We start from the raw sequence: 16,619 nt of genomic DNA on the forward strand, positions 1-16,619 counted from the left end.
TCCTCAGGATGAGTAGCTTGAAATACTTGGACTGTTTAGATTAGGAAAGCGAAGAGTAAAATGAAGAAATCCTGACACTGTGATGATGGCATTCAATTGTTCTTCATGCCCACTGGGTATAGGAAAAGAATTCAGTTTAATTTGTTTTGTTAAAAAATGCTGCTTTCAAGAATAAGTTTTTAACAATAAAGGGAGTCTAGCACTGCAAAAAGCTACCTACGGTTGTTGGAGTAAGTCCTTCACTGGTGGATTTTAAGACAGACATCTGTTATAGACAGTCTCAATATAATTGATGCTCTTCCAAGCAAGAGAATGTCTTCAGTGGCTCTCTTAAGATTCTCTCCCAGCCATGCATAGCCAAGACACTTGGGAAACAATGTGTAGATAAATCGGGCAGCTTCAGAGGAAGGATGCATGTTGAAAGCATTTGTGCAGTGACTCACCACGAATCGAGGTAAGCATTTGAATGGTTATTTACTATTGTTCTATTTATCTAAATAATCTGTCGTTCAGATTATTTTGTTACTGGAGAGCTGGTACAAACTCATAGGCTTCAGCTGCCTGACATTTTCTATTAGGCAAGACTTTTTGTGCTTTCTTTGAAAAGCAATTCAATTATTTGCAAAATAATTTCAGTAGACTACAGAAAAAAGCCCATAAACTACAGAAGTTCCTTTATTGTCCCATGAAATTTCATTCAGGGTAACCCAGTCTATAAGCTGGGAAAAGTGGGTTTTACCTCAAGAAAACAATGTTATCCACCTGAGTAAATATATTTTCCAATGAGTAGTAATGACATAAAATACCCTAAAGAGTTAGGTTCACACTAGACTGTGAGGTATCTAAGAGTTGCTAGGGTAGATGCAGCTGGAAAGAAGAAAATCAAGGATGTTAAATCTGTTTGTGTCTGGTTTTGTGTGGGTAGGAGAGAGAATTCATACATGTGTATATTACGTTTGGAGGTGAATGTATATGTGTGTGTGTGTATACATATACACACACTGGTACACACACCGCCAGACAAGTTGCAGCTATATTTCATTCTGTTACACACCTATATAGCATTAATTTTCTCAAGGTCTGTCTGATTTATTTAACCAAGCAATACAATGCTAACAGATTTTGGCAAGCCAATTCAACATTTAAAATAAGCTTCTAGTAAGTAGTTACATCAGATACAGAATATATTTCCTTCATATATTCATAACAAGAAAAAAAACAGACATGGAAGATTAACATTAAAAGCTTACAAAATCACACAATGGTATATCATGATTATAGTTAATCTTCTCAGAATATTTTCCAACTCTTTGCTTCATTCTAGCAGTATTATTGACTTTTTGGTGTATTGTGAAACTTGATTCCTGATCTGAAATAAAGCTGCCGACAACTGCCACTTTTATTTCTTTTGTAAGCGTTGTTATCTAAAACCCCTTTATGCCTACCTCTTTACAACAGCAATGTCTAGAAAGGGACAATCTCTCAAACAAATTCAACATCAGAACTGTGGGGCTGGTTAGAGTCTATTCAGCGAACACAACATCTCAAGCTGTCTTTTCCATTATGTTTGATTTAAGACTATTTACGAGTCTTTTCAAGACTATTTCACCAATTTCAAATATTTATAGGTATATATTCATTAAAGGTATACCTGCACAACACCTTCATGAGGACTCTGGCCACAGTATTTTGCAAACTTATTGATCTTAACAGTGAGAGCAACAGAAAAGGTAGCAACGGGGGCTTCATAATGAAAAGACGAAACATCAAATGAGCATACTTTCTCCCACTGAAGACTGATATTTTAAACGTAATTAAATACAAAACATGCTGCAGCTTAAGGTAACTTTCTGTGCCTTAGGTATATGCTTGAGAGAGGAGGTGCTCTCCAAGTTCACATGCAATAATATCAGACCACCTAAAGTAAACAAAAGATAGAGGGACAAATCCTGCCCTACCTTACAGCTGATACAAAGTTTTGGAAGTCTTTTATCTTGAAGTTAGTGAGTTTGGGCTGATAGAAGAGGCTAACTTGGGTTTTGCACTGATGGCAGTCCTACCAAATACGATTTACAGCTTTGGTTCATTATGGCCTGTTTTTGAACTGATATTCAGAGCAGTGGATTTATTTCCTTTAAAAAAAAGTCAAATGTTTTTGAAAAAAAATCAAGCTTAGCTCACTGCCAGGTTTCAAAGGAAGGTAAATATCCCTAACTAAGAGGAAGGGTCCCTTTGGGTGTCCTGGAAATATAGATAGTGAGACTGGAAAAGGAAAATCAGTTCACAGACTCTTTACTGAAAACATGAAAAAAGCCCTATAAAAGTTCTGAGCATTATTCCAGTTGCAACATCGGTTGGTGGGGGGGAGGGGTAACGGTCCCTGCAGGATGCAAATCAGCCACAGATAAATGTGGGATTTGCTTACAGCAAATTAAAACCAGATCAATCGATTATCAGGGGACAGCTTTCAGACTTCTACTCTGCTGAACGGAAGTGCCATAAAAATTGCTCTGTTTCCCACGGTACGTACAACGGGGGCCCAAATCAGGGCCTAAGTGCTGAGCTCAACAAGAGGCTCAGATCACTCCAGCCTCTAATAACACAGATACAAATTAAATGGAGATATGTTCTTACATGTTTTGTTCATCTAGAAACACTCATCCGCATGCCACGCTGTCTTAGCCCAATGAATTCCTCCTCACCAAAGATGTGAGAGGTAGGGACATGCCACTGGCCCAGCTGCATGGTCAGAAACACTGAAACATGGAGACTAATGATACCTTAATAGAGTCTCCATCATCTTAGTCACTTGTCATTTACACATCCTACACATAACCACAAGATCACACTTAGCCCTAGTGTTAAAGGACTGGCAGCAGCACAGCTTCTACACACTCCTCAGCCTTTTCACCATCATGGGCATGTTTACACCTGAGCACTCAGTCCTAAAAAAAAAACAGTCCTTTTCTAAACATCCCTAGAGAGCCCCATCACCAGTCAAATATGTGAAGAATAATGACTTATGGCGAGTTTATAGATAGATGAGGAGCAGACAATCTGAGGGGAACCAGAGCACATGGCTCTGCTGCTGCATGGATTATCTGCTATTTTTCCCCCACAGAAGGACAGGGGCTGTCACAGCCTCAGGACCACACCGTGCCATAGACAAGGACCCTCTGTGACCCAGGGGAAGCTGACACTGTCTCTCGCAGGAGCCCTCTGGCACCAAGATCAGTGACCTGGGCTTGGCCAGGATGGGAAGGAGAATTAGTCCCATTTGTTTGGCTCTAAACAACGTTAGAATAAATAGCTGCTCAGGCTTCAAGCTGAACTGCAGATGTGCATCAGCCCATTCATTATACAAATCTGTTTCTCTTTTCTTGTTTTGAATGTAAACCAAAAACTCCAGAAAGGAATGGTAAAGATTGCCCACAAAAAAATCCATCTGTGACCTTCGTGGCACACTGTCTGATCTCTGAAAAACAAACAGCTCCACGAGCAGCAGCAGCATGGATGAAACCTGATTTCCCACAGCTTTGTGTCCCAGGGTTGCTTGGTAATGCCCTGACTCCAGCTCTTCTCCATGGCCTGTATTTATTTTGCCTCCTGGTGCACGAGGTAGGCTGTAATGTGGCTGGAGCCATGCGGGACACATGGTCCCCCCAAAGCTAGCACAGCTCTGTGGGCTGCATGGGGCTGGGTACCAGGGTGGGGTTTTTTCTCATCTCCGTCAGAAGTGGTTGAACCTGGCCAAAGGCTAAACAGCCATTGGAAATGGAAATAGCAGCAGCACAGCACAAGAGAACTGAATCCTCTTAGAAAACGGGATACACTCTCAAGATCTGCTGCAATCCATCTTCTTCTGAGGCACATCTCCCTGTTATGTTAATAGTGTGTAACAGTGTTTTAACTGCCTCTAAGGATTTTAATGCAGGAGACTCATGAATTCCTATAGCTGCATCACACGATTTTGCACAGCAGTGTTTTCTGTTGGAAAATGCACTTTTCTTTAACTTATATTGATACAAAACACTGAAGTTTACTGGTTATTTGCATTGGAATCCTTATTTCATGTGAAACCATTCACAACACAAATATTGTGGACAGTTCTACATTGCTTCATTCAGGAAGAATAATCTAATGTTTACCCACACCAATTAGACTTGAACACAGTAATTAAATAATTCAGAGAAAGTTAGGATGATTATGGGAACAAAAAAAATCTTCACTCTAAATCCCTGGTTCAAGTTTGGCTCAGTGCTTGTTTATGTTGAGCCATGACTGTTCAGTCAGTGAAGTCACGCACTATTTCTGATCCAGTTTAGGAAGAAAACTGAGGTAGGAGATCTCTTATTTTCCTTTTAAAATATATAAATATGAGTTTGGTAGTTTTAGGCTATCCCCCTGCAGCTGATATGATGATGATGTCAGGAGCAATGTCAGAGGTTTAACACACACAAATTTAATGTCTCACTCCTATAACAGAAAAATGCATGCTGCTGCTTTTCTATGTCCATTCCGTGACTAAAGAAATTATTTAATTCTTTAGGCCTGAGTCACAGTGTTTTCTAAAACAAACAGAAAAAACCCTTACATTTATATCCCTCTGACAGCACATTCTTAGGAGGCAACTGTCAGGTAGAAGGTCAGTAAGGAGGCACGTCAGACAGCCACTAAGGATGCTCTGGCAATTTCACTGTTAAATATCCCATAACCAGAGACTGTCAGAAATACAGACATGGAAAGGACCTGTGCCATGGGAAGAAGGAGAAAAAGTATGTTGCTCATCCTTCCATCACCTTTTTATACGTGGTGCCATTCTGCCTCCTTCTTTCTCCCCACTGCCCCCATCTTCTCTTCCTCAAGTTAAACCCCTCAGCTCATTCAGTTTTACCTTGTACACCCCCCATCATTCTCACTGCTGTCCTTCATAATGCTTTCAGTAAGTCTAAATTTTCCTTACCTGTGACAGCTAGTAATCCAGCTGAGGCCTTAACCGTGCTGGGTAGAGCACAAGCACAGCTCATGCCTTCCCTTATGCAGCCCCATCTGGTGCTTATCTTTTCACAGCAACATGATATTGATATTCTTGTTTAGCTCGGGATCCACCACTACTCCCATATGTAAGACATGCAATCTCAATAGCTGGCTTCATTCTTTATTTCTGTAATTGATTGTTTAAACCTAAGTTTTACAATTGTACTCATATATTTGTTTCATGATCTTTTTGACTGTATCTCCATTTTTTCAAGTTCAATTTGGATTATAACTCTGTTGTGCTGTGATCTGACTGCTTCTCACTGCTCTTCAAGAGCTTATGAGAAAATCTTTAAGCAGACACAGGATGAATAAAAAACCCCTGAAGATTGTTTTGGAAACATAATTTACCACTACTGCAATTAAAAATTCCATGAACTTTGGTTGGATAGCTATGTACATCATTGTCTATAATGAAAATGAAACCCAAAAATACCCAAGATTCTTGATGGTACAGACCTGATGTGTTTGGGAGAAGAAGCTATAGAGTAGAACAAATATTTTCTAAAATAAGCTTGGTTCATGAGTTCCAGGATGTTTTTTGAACAAGGCAGATGGATAAAACATGATTACGCAGTTCATAATCTGGCACTGTTTTCTAAACCAGTATAGAGAAATATGTTTTTACACTTTGACAGTTGATGCTTAGCTAAGTGGCAAGTGAAAAATCACCATTTCCATGTACTGGCAAACAGAAATCTGTACTGGACTTCTGAAGAAACAGACCAGTGAGTTTAGTACTACTGGACAAAAGAGACACCTGATTTCTTCCACTGGTTGATTTCAGGTGACTCAGCTAAATCTATTTTAGAAGCATCCTGATTTGGAGAACCTTAACATCTAGATCACGATCATGCAACTACTCTGAGGACAATTTCAGAGGTACTAAGCTGCTGTGAAAATATAGTATTCATTGTGGATATTTAGCTGGTTTGAAAGCTAGAAGAGTCATCAACTGAACCCAGAGACTTAACACTCAATAGAATAAGATGCTTGGCTTTTTTTTGTGAAATAGGATTTACTGCAAATTACACAGGAATAGCTAAACTTTGGTTACTTTGAAAACGCTGGCTTTAACTCCTGTGATATTTCTCATCTTTAAAATAAAAAAAAATGGACAAGTTCCAGTAATAACATCCACTACTCCCCTAACTATTAAATGTGACTATATAAACAAATCCAAGGTCAAAGTGGGAGTTCATTCTTCCAAAATCTGCTCTTCAGATAAGTTCGTTTGCACGTACAGAGGTAGCAGCTGTAAAAAAAACCCGAGGAAACAGGAGAAGCTTTTTTCTGGAAAACGTAGTTGATATTTTGTATGTAGTATCCCATTACAGTTTCACAGAACCTGTGCCACTCTCCACGGCTTCTTATCTCAAGAACAGAAACTGGAGATCGGCTCAGAAAAATAGGTACTTTAGCACCCTCAGAGTACCATTCTGAAAATTTCTGCCTTTAAATGTTACCCTATGTTGCCCAGCAGACAATTGTTTCCAAGTTTCCTAAGTTTTTTTGGCACATGCTGTTTGCCCTCCAGTTCATAAAATGCTACAGGTTCGTGCAGTGTACTTGCTCTGATTTTCCAAACATTCCACTTTGTTTCCACATGATTATGACAAAATTTACTCCATAGTCAAAATAGAAAGAAACACCACAAAGGCAAATATGCATCAAAGTGGAAAGATATACCAGACATTTATAATTAGCACATTAATTGTGCCTCAGCTTCTCTGTAGCCAGCCACTAATTGTGTGGCACTCACTCTGCAGTCGACAGGAGATCCACAAAAAACAGACATGTCGCATGGAGCCTTCTGATTTTAAAATGTCCCTGAGACTATGTTTCCTGTCTGAACAGACTAGTGTTAAATTTAATTTTTCCCTTTCCTCTTCTGCAGTTATCTCCATCAATGTTTTCCACCAGTGGAATGTATATAAAGGCTAAAAACCTGTTGTTTTACACACACATGAACACATCGAATTGTCTCTCCCTCTTTCACCTCTGTATTTTCCTAGTTATCAGTTTATGTAAGAGGTGGCTACTCTTGTTCAGTTCTGGTCATTCAAAATGAGGCCACTCTTGTTCAATTCTGGTCATTCAAAATGAGGTGCATCTTACTTGGTGCTGGCTCAGCATCACTGAGGAGACCCGTCATCTGGCCGGGACACCTGCTGTAACTCCCACTGCAGCCAAAGGAAAGAGATCTATGTCTCCCATGAACAATTTAGAGCATCCTTGGAGACACATATAAAGTTTTTGGGGTAAATCACCCCTCTGACAGCACCTCTTCTGCATCAGTTGCAAGACAACCTTTGGATAATGAGAAATCAGTAAGATGAACTCTGCATGGCTTGCCATGGAACTATCCCTATGCACAGGCTTTCTAGTGTTAGGATACTTTAAAGGAAAGTATAGGACTGAAATTATGATAACCTTTAACACAGAACAGCTAAATCAGCTTCATAGTATTAATAGTTCATACATATATAACATCTTCACTTATGAATATATATTAGTCCTACTCACCAAACAGTGTATCCCATCATGATGTACTGATAGCAGCTGAAAATTTTCATGGAGTGTTTTGCAGGGGAATATGGTGTATAATCAAATCATGCTTTTATTATTGTTGTGGAAAATAGCTGTTGTTATTTTGACGTGTAAGGATAAATTTCAGATCTTTGTTCAAAATATAAGTTTCTTTCCATTTCCCTCATCCCAAAAACCACAGACACAATAATTCTCTCTGATCCCTGTTTAAGTGTACACACTGGAGGAAATGGACTGACATATCTACTTGCATGGCAAGCAAATGGGAGTCTGCTTGAAAAGAATCTTTTTTGTAAGGGAGAATCGAGAGGCATGGAAAACTGCTTAAAAAATTAGGTTAATTTTTACAAAGGCTCCATCCATCACTATGCATTTCAAAAAATTAGATTTATAGAATCCATTTTGAGTGTTGAAATTGGAGAATATCTTGAAAGGCAAACTTCTTGCTCAACAGATCTACTCTTATATAGCTGTTCCAATGAATAGTGATCAACAAGATTATTTTTCACTTCCCTTCAGTAATCTACAGAGTAGTACCTTGGTATTATATTATATACAATAAAGGAGACAAGATAAGGAATGCTAAGATAAAGATGTTTCTTCCATGCACCACTGACTAAATTCCAATCTTTTCCACCAGATGTAGACCACAGTTACAATTGATTTATACAGGAGATGTTTGGTTCTGGTGGTTTTTACAAGATTAATAATTTTCAGATCCCAGCGGAAACTAATGGTGTTAGGATAAGGATAAAGTATTAGGATAAGAGTGTTTTTCTACTTGTAAACGTGAAATCGAGGTAGCCTATAGATAACAGGATTTACTACACTATTTTACAGTAAACTTTCAGGATATTATTCTTTGTGCTGAACAGCATATAGACTAACATTTTCACATGACACTTTGTCATCTGGGTCTGTGTTCTCATCCTTTGGATTTTTGTCCTCCTGTCCTTCTATGAATTTATTTACAGAAAACAGAGCTTTAGGGACAAAGCAAGGCAAAAATTTCTGCTATCCTTTGTTTACTAATACCTAAAAATAAGAATGATGTTAGTCATACAATTATTTAGGGACTTTATCTAGGGATTGTGAACAAATCATACAAACCAGATCTTTCCATTGACATTTGCTTCAAGATTAGATTACATTATACATTATACATTATTATATTATACATCCATTATACATCCTTCTTTACAAAAAGAACAGTTTCAGCCTTATCCATTTACTTATAGCCAGATTAGCACATAAGGGAATGGATTGTACAGTGGGTGTAAGACCCCTGGGAGATCATGAGCTTCTCATACAGTGTTAACACCTACTTACAAGGTTAACAATTTCTGATAAAAAATCCCTTATATACTACAAGGTTAACACTTTCTGCAAAATAAATCCCTTATATACACAAAATCACATTTATACAGAAACCTGTTCATATAGAAATCTAACAAAAAAAGGGTTCGGGGGCGTTTGTGTGTGTGCATGTGCAATTTCCAGTAACTGAGCGCTTCAAGGTGAACATTTTTAAGCTCATCATTTTTAAGCCTCATCTAGAGGCAGAGGCCAACTCTCCTGCACCAGCCACTGAAGCAATAACTTGCTCATTCACACACCCACGCATGGGCAGACCTGGCGCAAGGCCTGGACAGCTATTCCAGAAGTACGCAGTCAACGGGTAGATAAAAGGATCCTGGCAGTTGTTCCTCTAGGATGGCTGTATCCTCAGCAGTGACTTCATTTATGCCCTCTTAAAATGAGTTAAAGAGACAAATTAGCTTGGCAATCAAATTCTTCTCTGATGGAAAGGAGCAAAAAGACAAGTCAGTGCAGACAAATTCATCTGTCTACCTGTCGTTTTTGTGCATATTCGTGCAAACTTTGTATTGCTCACATCTTCTCATAAAAGCCAGAGGCCTAGGCAGTGGTCCCTGGGGTATAATTCATAGAATCATAGAATACTTTGGTTTGGAAGGGACCTTTAAAGGTCATCTAGTCCAACTCCCCTGCAATCAGCAGGGACATTTTCAACCAGATCAGGTTGCTCAGAGCCCCGTCCAACCTGACCTGGAATGTTTCCAGGGATGGGGCGTTTACCATCTCCCTGGGCAACCTGGGCCAGTGTTTCACCACCCTCAGTGTGAAAAATTTCTTCCTTAGATCTAGTCTAAATCTACTCTCTTTAGTTTAAAACCATTACCCCTTGTCCTATTGCAACAGGCCCTGCTAAAAAGTCTGTCCCCATGTTTCTTCTAAGCCCCCTTTAAGTATTGGAAGGCCACAAAAGGTCTCCCTGGAGCCTTCTCTTCCCCAGGCTGAACATCTGCACCTTAGTTCATAACTACTCCCACCTTAGCTCTTTTTGGTACACATGAGAGCCTGTCCAGTATCTGGAGTTATCAGACACTAAGACTTCTCTCAGCTGTGCACTTTACACCTAAGGTAAAGGGAGGCTCGACAGTGAGTCACTGTGCCACGCCAGCCCGTGTGTGGGCTGCTCTGATAACCCAGAAGCCAGTCTAACTTGCTTTCCAGCTCTGCTATGCCCAACGGCACAAAAGAAGTGCAATGTGGCTAAAAATCTGGTCTCAAGTTTTTGACAGTTTTTCTCTCTACTCTTCTTCATTCAAGAACTTCCCAGCTGTGACAGCTTAACTGATGCCTAGACATCACCTTAAATGTTTCAAAGATCAGTGTTGAGAAGCGTTAGGTTGATTATCACCCAATAAAATAGGGACATCTAGGATTGGATATTTGTGTAGGCCCTTAACTTCTTCTGGGTAAAGAATGACCAAAGCTCTCATATTAGAGTAAAATGTCACAAATAGCTGAACTTCTGAAACATGTGACATTTCGGGTGGATCTCTAATACCTTCTAATAATGTTTTTAAACCAAACAATGTCATAGACCCAGAGTGGTGCATCTGAAGATTAACCGGTTGGGGAAGTATCCGTACATGTCTGCAATGCTGCCACAAAGCCTTTGTGCATTTGTTTTATTTGACAGGCTATCCACAACAACACTATATAGATTATTTTGCTAGCATAATGACGAAGAGTGCAATTTCATCTGCCTTTTGATCAGCTAACTTCCTGGCTCTTTGGAGATCACAAATGACACTGAAAGAGAGAACACAGCGAATTCCTGCAGCTACTATGAGCATGGTAGAAATATTTACAGCATATTTCCCTTGCATCATTGTTATTTTGTTTATGGGGAGCCTACACTGAAAGAAAGAAAACAAGAACATATTCTACAGCCCTGAAGTCAATAACCTCCCATTCCTCAAATAACTGAGAGATGCATGTCTGGCTTACGATGTCAATCGAACGTCATTGCTCAATGTTTTTTCCTTTTCAACTGACACCGCAAACGCTGATGTACGTTGTCAGAGAGTACTGTTTAATTAAACCACAGTGACAGGAAAAGCCACCTACAAATGCAATGCTTAATAAAACTACGAGCATAAAAAATGTACTCCCTCACACATCTTAGAGATCATCCATGACAGAGCTCTTACCACAATATTACAAACATTTCATAAATTATTATACTTTTACTTATGCAGTAGATAAAGTATGATACCACAGTAACAAGTGTCCTTTAAAAGGACTCCAGAAAAAGGCTTTAGAAGAAAAAGAAAGCTATAAAAGCAGGCAGATGTTCACCAAAAAGACCATCAACAAGAATTCTGCCACATGCCACACACAGTTGAAATTTGTCTTGTGCCTTCCTGGAAAGGAAGCACTTTTCCAGTTCCTGTCTCACACACCTCTACTACACAAGCCAAGACATACCAGAGCTGTTGCTGATCCAGAGCTGAATTTTTCCCATTCTAGGCCTGAGGCATTGTAATTCTGGAGGGAAAGACAGACTGACATGAGTCGAAGGAGCTGTCTGAAAATGTTCAGGGGGTTGGAACTCCTGCAGCTGTCCTGCAGGAGGTAGCCTGGAAGAAAGAGTGCAGGTAGAGACTGTGAAAAGAAGGACAATTAATACCCTTCATTGCCTGGCTGTGGTGTTTTTCTCAGAGGGCTTCTATTCTGTGTCCGCAGCAGAAAATACTCAAACTGGAAATTGCCAGAGAGGTGAGAAGGGTTTGCAGAACTGCTCTTGTGAGACTGAGGGAAAAAGGAGAAATAGGGCAGGAAAAGAGTAATGACATATAGAAAGGTCCACTGGGGGCAGAGGACACACTGAAACACCACGTCATTTGGTTTAACTAAACGAAGCCTTTCAGCCTCATTGGAGATGTCTGAGCCTCCCATGGACTTCATGGCACAGTAAGAGCTTAGCCAATTAAAGCCTGGTTTGTTAATCATCCCACATTTCTGAGACATAATTTGAGCTCAGGTTACCTGTAAAGTGAATACCAGCAGTTGTCTGCTTTCTTCACGATCCCATAGCTACCTTTCTTCTGTGTGCTAGCCCAGTACCATAGGGTTTTTTTCCTTGTCTTGACCTTGACAGTAGAAGAACCAGAAACTTTTCTATTTCAGCAGTAAAGTTGCAAGCAAACACAAGTTGCACAAGAAATCTAGATAGCCAAATACTATTTGCTATTCAAGTGTCCCAGTGGTTCTGTACCATTGTAACACATGTATTTGCATCTTAATAAAAATCTCAACAGATCTCTACTACTTTTGCATAATACCCAACTGCTACAATATCTGACATCTTCATTCAACTGAGTTTTATCTTCAGAAACTTCTCAAAGATCTCTGCTTCATAGTAATTAAAAAGAATCCCAGACAATTGTCAGATCCACACTGCATGTTGGTGTACAAAAACAGTGGAAGAATGCAGCTGAAGATGTAAAATCTTACCATCTAAGTAAAATGGCAAATATCCAGGCAAAATGAGGCCTGGCAGCAAATGATTTTGCAAGATAGAGTTGCATGAGATGCATGAGATCAAATTTTTGCAGTCTTTTGGAAAAAAAAAGTCATTCTGTGCATTTCAGCAGGGTAGAGTAATGCTGTATTTTTTTTTAAAAGGAAAAAATTTCCCTTGTAGTCTAGCTTCCTGAAGTGCCTATGTGACAAGGTTAATGCTATAAAAATACAGGAAGTGGTTAGACTTTGAAAGCCTTTGCTTCACAGCATGCAGCATTCTGCAACAGAAACTAGTCCTTTACTTAGGAACCCATTGTTATTTTCCACTCAACTTTCTGGTATGAAGCAAAGATACACAGTTCTACAGTCTGTCTCCATTAAGACCTCCCTGTGGCTCATTTTGCTTCTTTTCCTAAGAAGCCATTGTTACTTAGAAGAATTTTATCATCAAAAATGAAGCTGCCAATTTTACCATTATAATAAAAACAAGCAGAAATCCATAAATAAACTCATTTTTGGTTACCCCAGAACATGTTAACTTCATTAACTGTATTATAGAGTGGGGTTAACAAAGTCATTTTTTCCCCCAATATCTTTAAAGAGCATCCTAGTCCTCAATATTCTTGTTCCATTGTTGTTCACAGTGTTGATATGTCTCCTTTAATCACAAGACTAATCTTATGACATTAACACGTCAGAAGTCAATGAAATGAAAATAATAAATGCATTTGCAGTTGTTATAAAGTGGATTAATATTTGAATTTGGGCATTAGATATGTATACACTTAAATAACAAGCTGCTTCATCTCTGCATAAAGCCAGTGAGCATATTTTAGTACTCAGTAACTCTGGAAACAAAGCCACTTAATTTACAGGGATTTAGATAATGAACTTTAGATGAAACACTTCAGCTGCAAAACCCTTTCTCATTAAAGCAGTGAAGCATTTTCTTCATTTTAAGCACATGTTTAAATTAAACTTGAGTGCATAAATCTTGACACACAGAACAAGTATCTAAGGCTTGAATTTCACTATGTATAATCAGAATCTATAATAAACAGAATTAGTCTAATCCTAAAACAATTATAATGATTTCAGTACCACATTCCCTTAAAGATAATTTACAATAGTGTAACTCAGTGGAGGGCAGATTTATTCCAGTGTAACTGAGAGGTAAGGTGCAGTACTAATAAAAGTAAAAATTCAGAGATGGAAACAATTTGGAAATGCTCTGATTGGGCTCTGCAAAGCCTTCAGCAAGTGCTCAGTCCCTCTGCGGTGGTTTCCCCTTCCACCCCCCGCCATGCATCCCCGCCTCATTTCCCTGCTCCCACTCCAAAGCCAAAGAGTTGAAGACTCCCCATAAGTGTTGTAAGGACAGAGGGAGAAGTCCCCCCTCCTAATGCAATTGTGGTTACAATTCTGCCTGTCTAAAAGTTTGACATTGCAATCCTCACTTTTCCAGGGAGGAAGGGAAAAAGGCAGACATCCAGTACCTCCGTCCTGTAGATAGAGTACAGCCTAAATCATAAAGTACAATATAAATCATAGAGGACAATACATGAAAGGGAGCATAAAGGCATTTAGTAATTAGCAGCTGATGACTTAAATAAATGTATTGATGCAGATGTCCAGCGAGGAATTGTAAATCTAATTTCTCAGGCACTGTTGTTTTTACTGTGGTAATATTAACTTGCTCTTTTATCTAAAACCAATTCCTTAGTATGTTACTAATTGATAATAGTGCATTTTAATGATTGTACAAGAAAGGTCAATTAATGTTGCCTTGGGAATATTAACAACTGTCATCCTACTATAAATGTACAAGCCTGAAGATTTATGTGACGTATTAGCAGACAGTCTTTAGTATGCTATAGCATATGAATTTAAAGCAAGACTTTTCTCATTCAGTTCTTTAGAGGTTTCTGTAGTGCATTATTGACTTTTCAGCTTAACAGAATCCAAGTTCCCAATCACAAATGAGAGTAAAGTCCGACACCTGACTCTCTTAAACAGTAGCCGGAGATATTGACTCGTGCCTACACCAAATGACAGATAACACTGACGTCAATCCCAGCGCAAGGCCATGTGGACTGCACAGCAATCTTTTTATTTGCTCTTTCCCACTGACTTCATGCAATACTGATTGCAAGGGTTACTTTACCCTGCACCAGCTAAAAATAGTAAAAATTAGATCAGTATTTACTACAAACTGGCAAGGACTGTCACAGTTTTAGAAGATCATATGCGTTTCCTGAGTGTCCGCATATCAAAAAGAGTCAAGCTTTCTTCTAAAGCTTTTTAACATAGATCAAGCTGAGAGCAGTTGAATGGAAACGCTCACAGTTGTAGTATACCATGTAGGTGTCAAGGTCTTTTTTTTTACTGCAGGTCCTGACTTGGGAAATCTGGAACTTGCAAGCATCCTTTGCTTCTAATTCCCATCTTACACCTGAAAATTTATAAATATGTGCGCAGTTCAGGAAGGATCATGTAGCTGTTCTTATAACTATGTCCATCCAGGGAGACAACGTTTTTTATGTGGGGATATTATTTATACCTGAAGTATTCGGAATCAGGCATAGTTTACCAAAATTCTTGGGATTTGCAGAAACTTTGCCTTTTCCTTTGGCTTTTGAACGTGAAAAAAGAAAAAAATGTATATGGGAGCGTGCCATTCTTTAGCAGCATGGCAAGGACCTGGCAGCACTGTGAGAGCTTCTTGTCTCCCTGCATCTGCTTTCATGGAAGTGACTGTTTATGAGGGATTGTTTTTTTTTCACCTAAGCTGCAGTTCTGTCTTAACTATGTCAGAGTTGTATGCAAATGTAGCCGTGCAAAATGGGTGGATGTACAGGGAGCCCTTTTCGGGTGAGGCAAGGCAGCCGCATGCCAGGTTAGAAACTCCCTTTTACGGTGAGAGGCAGGATCACCTGCAAGGCACCCGCTTGTGAAACGAGCCAGGGAAAGGCTGGAGCTCAGAGGGGCTCAGCACGAGCCCTGGAGGATCCCCTTCCCCGCCTGCAAAGCTGTGCCTCTGTAAAGAAAGAAAGGAAAGAATTCATAAGGCAGAGGAGACCATGCAGGGAGACGTGCAGCCTTGCAGTCTAGCTAAGTCAGTGCTTTCTTCATGGAGAGGGGAATCCTGAGTCTTGCTCCCTGTTCCCAGGCTAATCAAGGGTTATGCAAAAGCACAGCAATGAATCCTGGAGCCCCAGGATCTTCCCTTCTTCCCTTCCTTCTCCTAAAGCGTATGAAAGTCTGCATCAGAGCACTCGGCCCCCGTGCTTCACCACACCAAGGGAGGCTTCTCTGGGAAGGAAATACATTTTTACACCAATTTGAACATTGATTGCTTCTTCTGACTGGCACATTTATGTCATTTCACTGCTGTGCTGCAAGACAAACCTTCAAATCTTTTATTTTAACCTTTGACCTTAACTTCAGTTTTTCACCATCAACGTTTGTCAGCCAGAATATCCTCTTTGATCCCACCAGCCAGCCTAGGATGCACATCCCCACTCAGAGAGTCCGGGGAACTTACTCTGCAGATATGATTTCATTATAAAATAAATCTGAATATTATCCCTTACTGAGTGACTCTACTCCATGGAACTATTTAAAAATGTAGCTGCTGTTATTTCTAATGACTGTTGTTTCCTAATATGAAGAGTTGGCTTAAGTACAGCTTAAAAGCTTTTGTCATCCTTTTAATAACTTGGTTTCAGTATTAAAAACTACCCCTCTGGTATTACAGTGGACCCAACCAGTGAGACAGGTTCCTGTGCAGGTTCACTGAACTTGTAATTCTTGTTCCTTTTCCTGGGTTTTCTCAGTCGCACTTTCCCTGCTTCCTGAGGGATCCAAGGAGTTTGCAGCTCTTTGACTCATCACTACATAGTGGTGGTGATTTCTGGAGAGCTCCAACTTGACACTCACTGCCACTGTGCTAGCATGAAGGTCTGAGAGTGGAAGAGTTAACCTAACCGATGGTACGTCCTTGGAGATCCAGCCTCAGAGAGTACAAGATACCAGCATCGTATTTGGCTATTATTCCTCTTCTTCCTTCCACTCCCAAATTTCAAACTCAGAGGAGCTCAAAATATCAAAACAAAATGACCCATTTTACTTTAAAACCACAGACAGATTCTCATGAACAGGCAAAGAAAAGTGGAAGGACAGAGTTAACATCCTTG

Source organism: Phaethon aethereus (assembly GCF_964289735.1).
Source record: "Phaethon aethereus genome assembly, chromosome: Z".
NCBI classification, from domain to species: Eukaryota; Metazoa; Chordata; class Aves; order Phaethontiformes; family Phaethontidae; genus Phaethon; species Phaethon aethereus.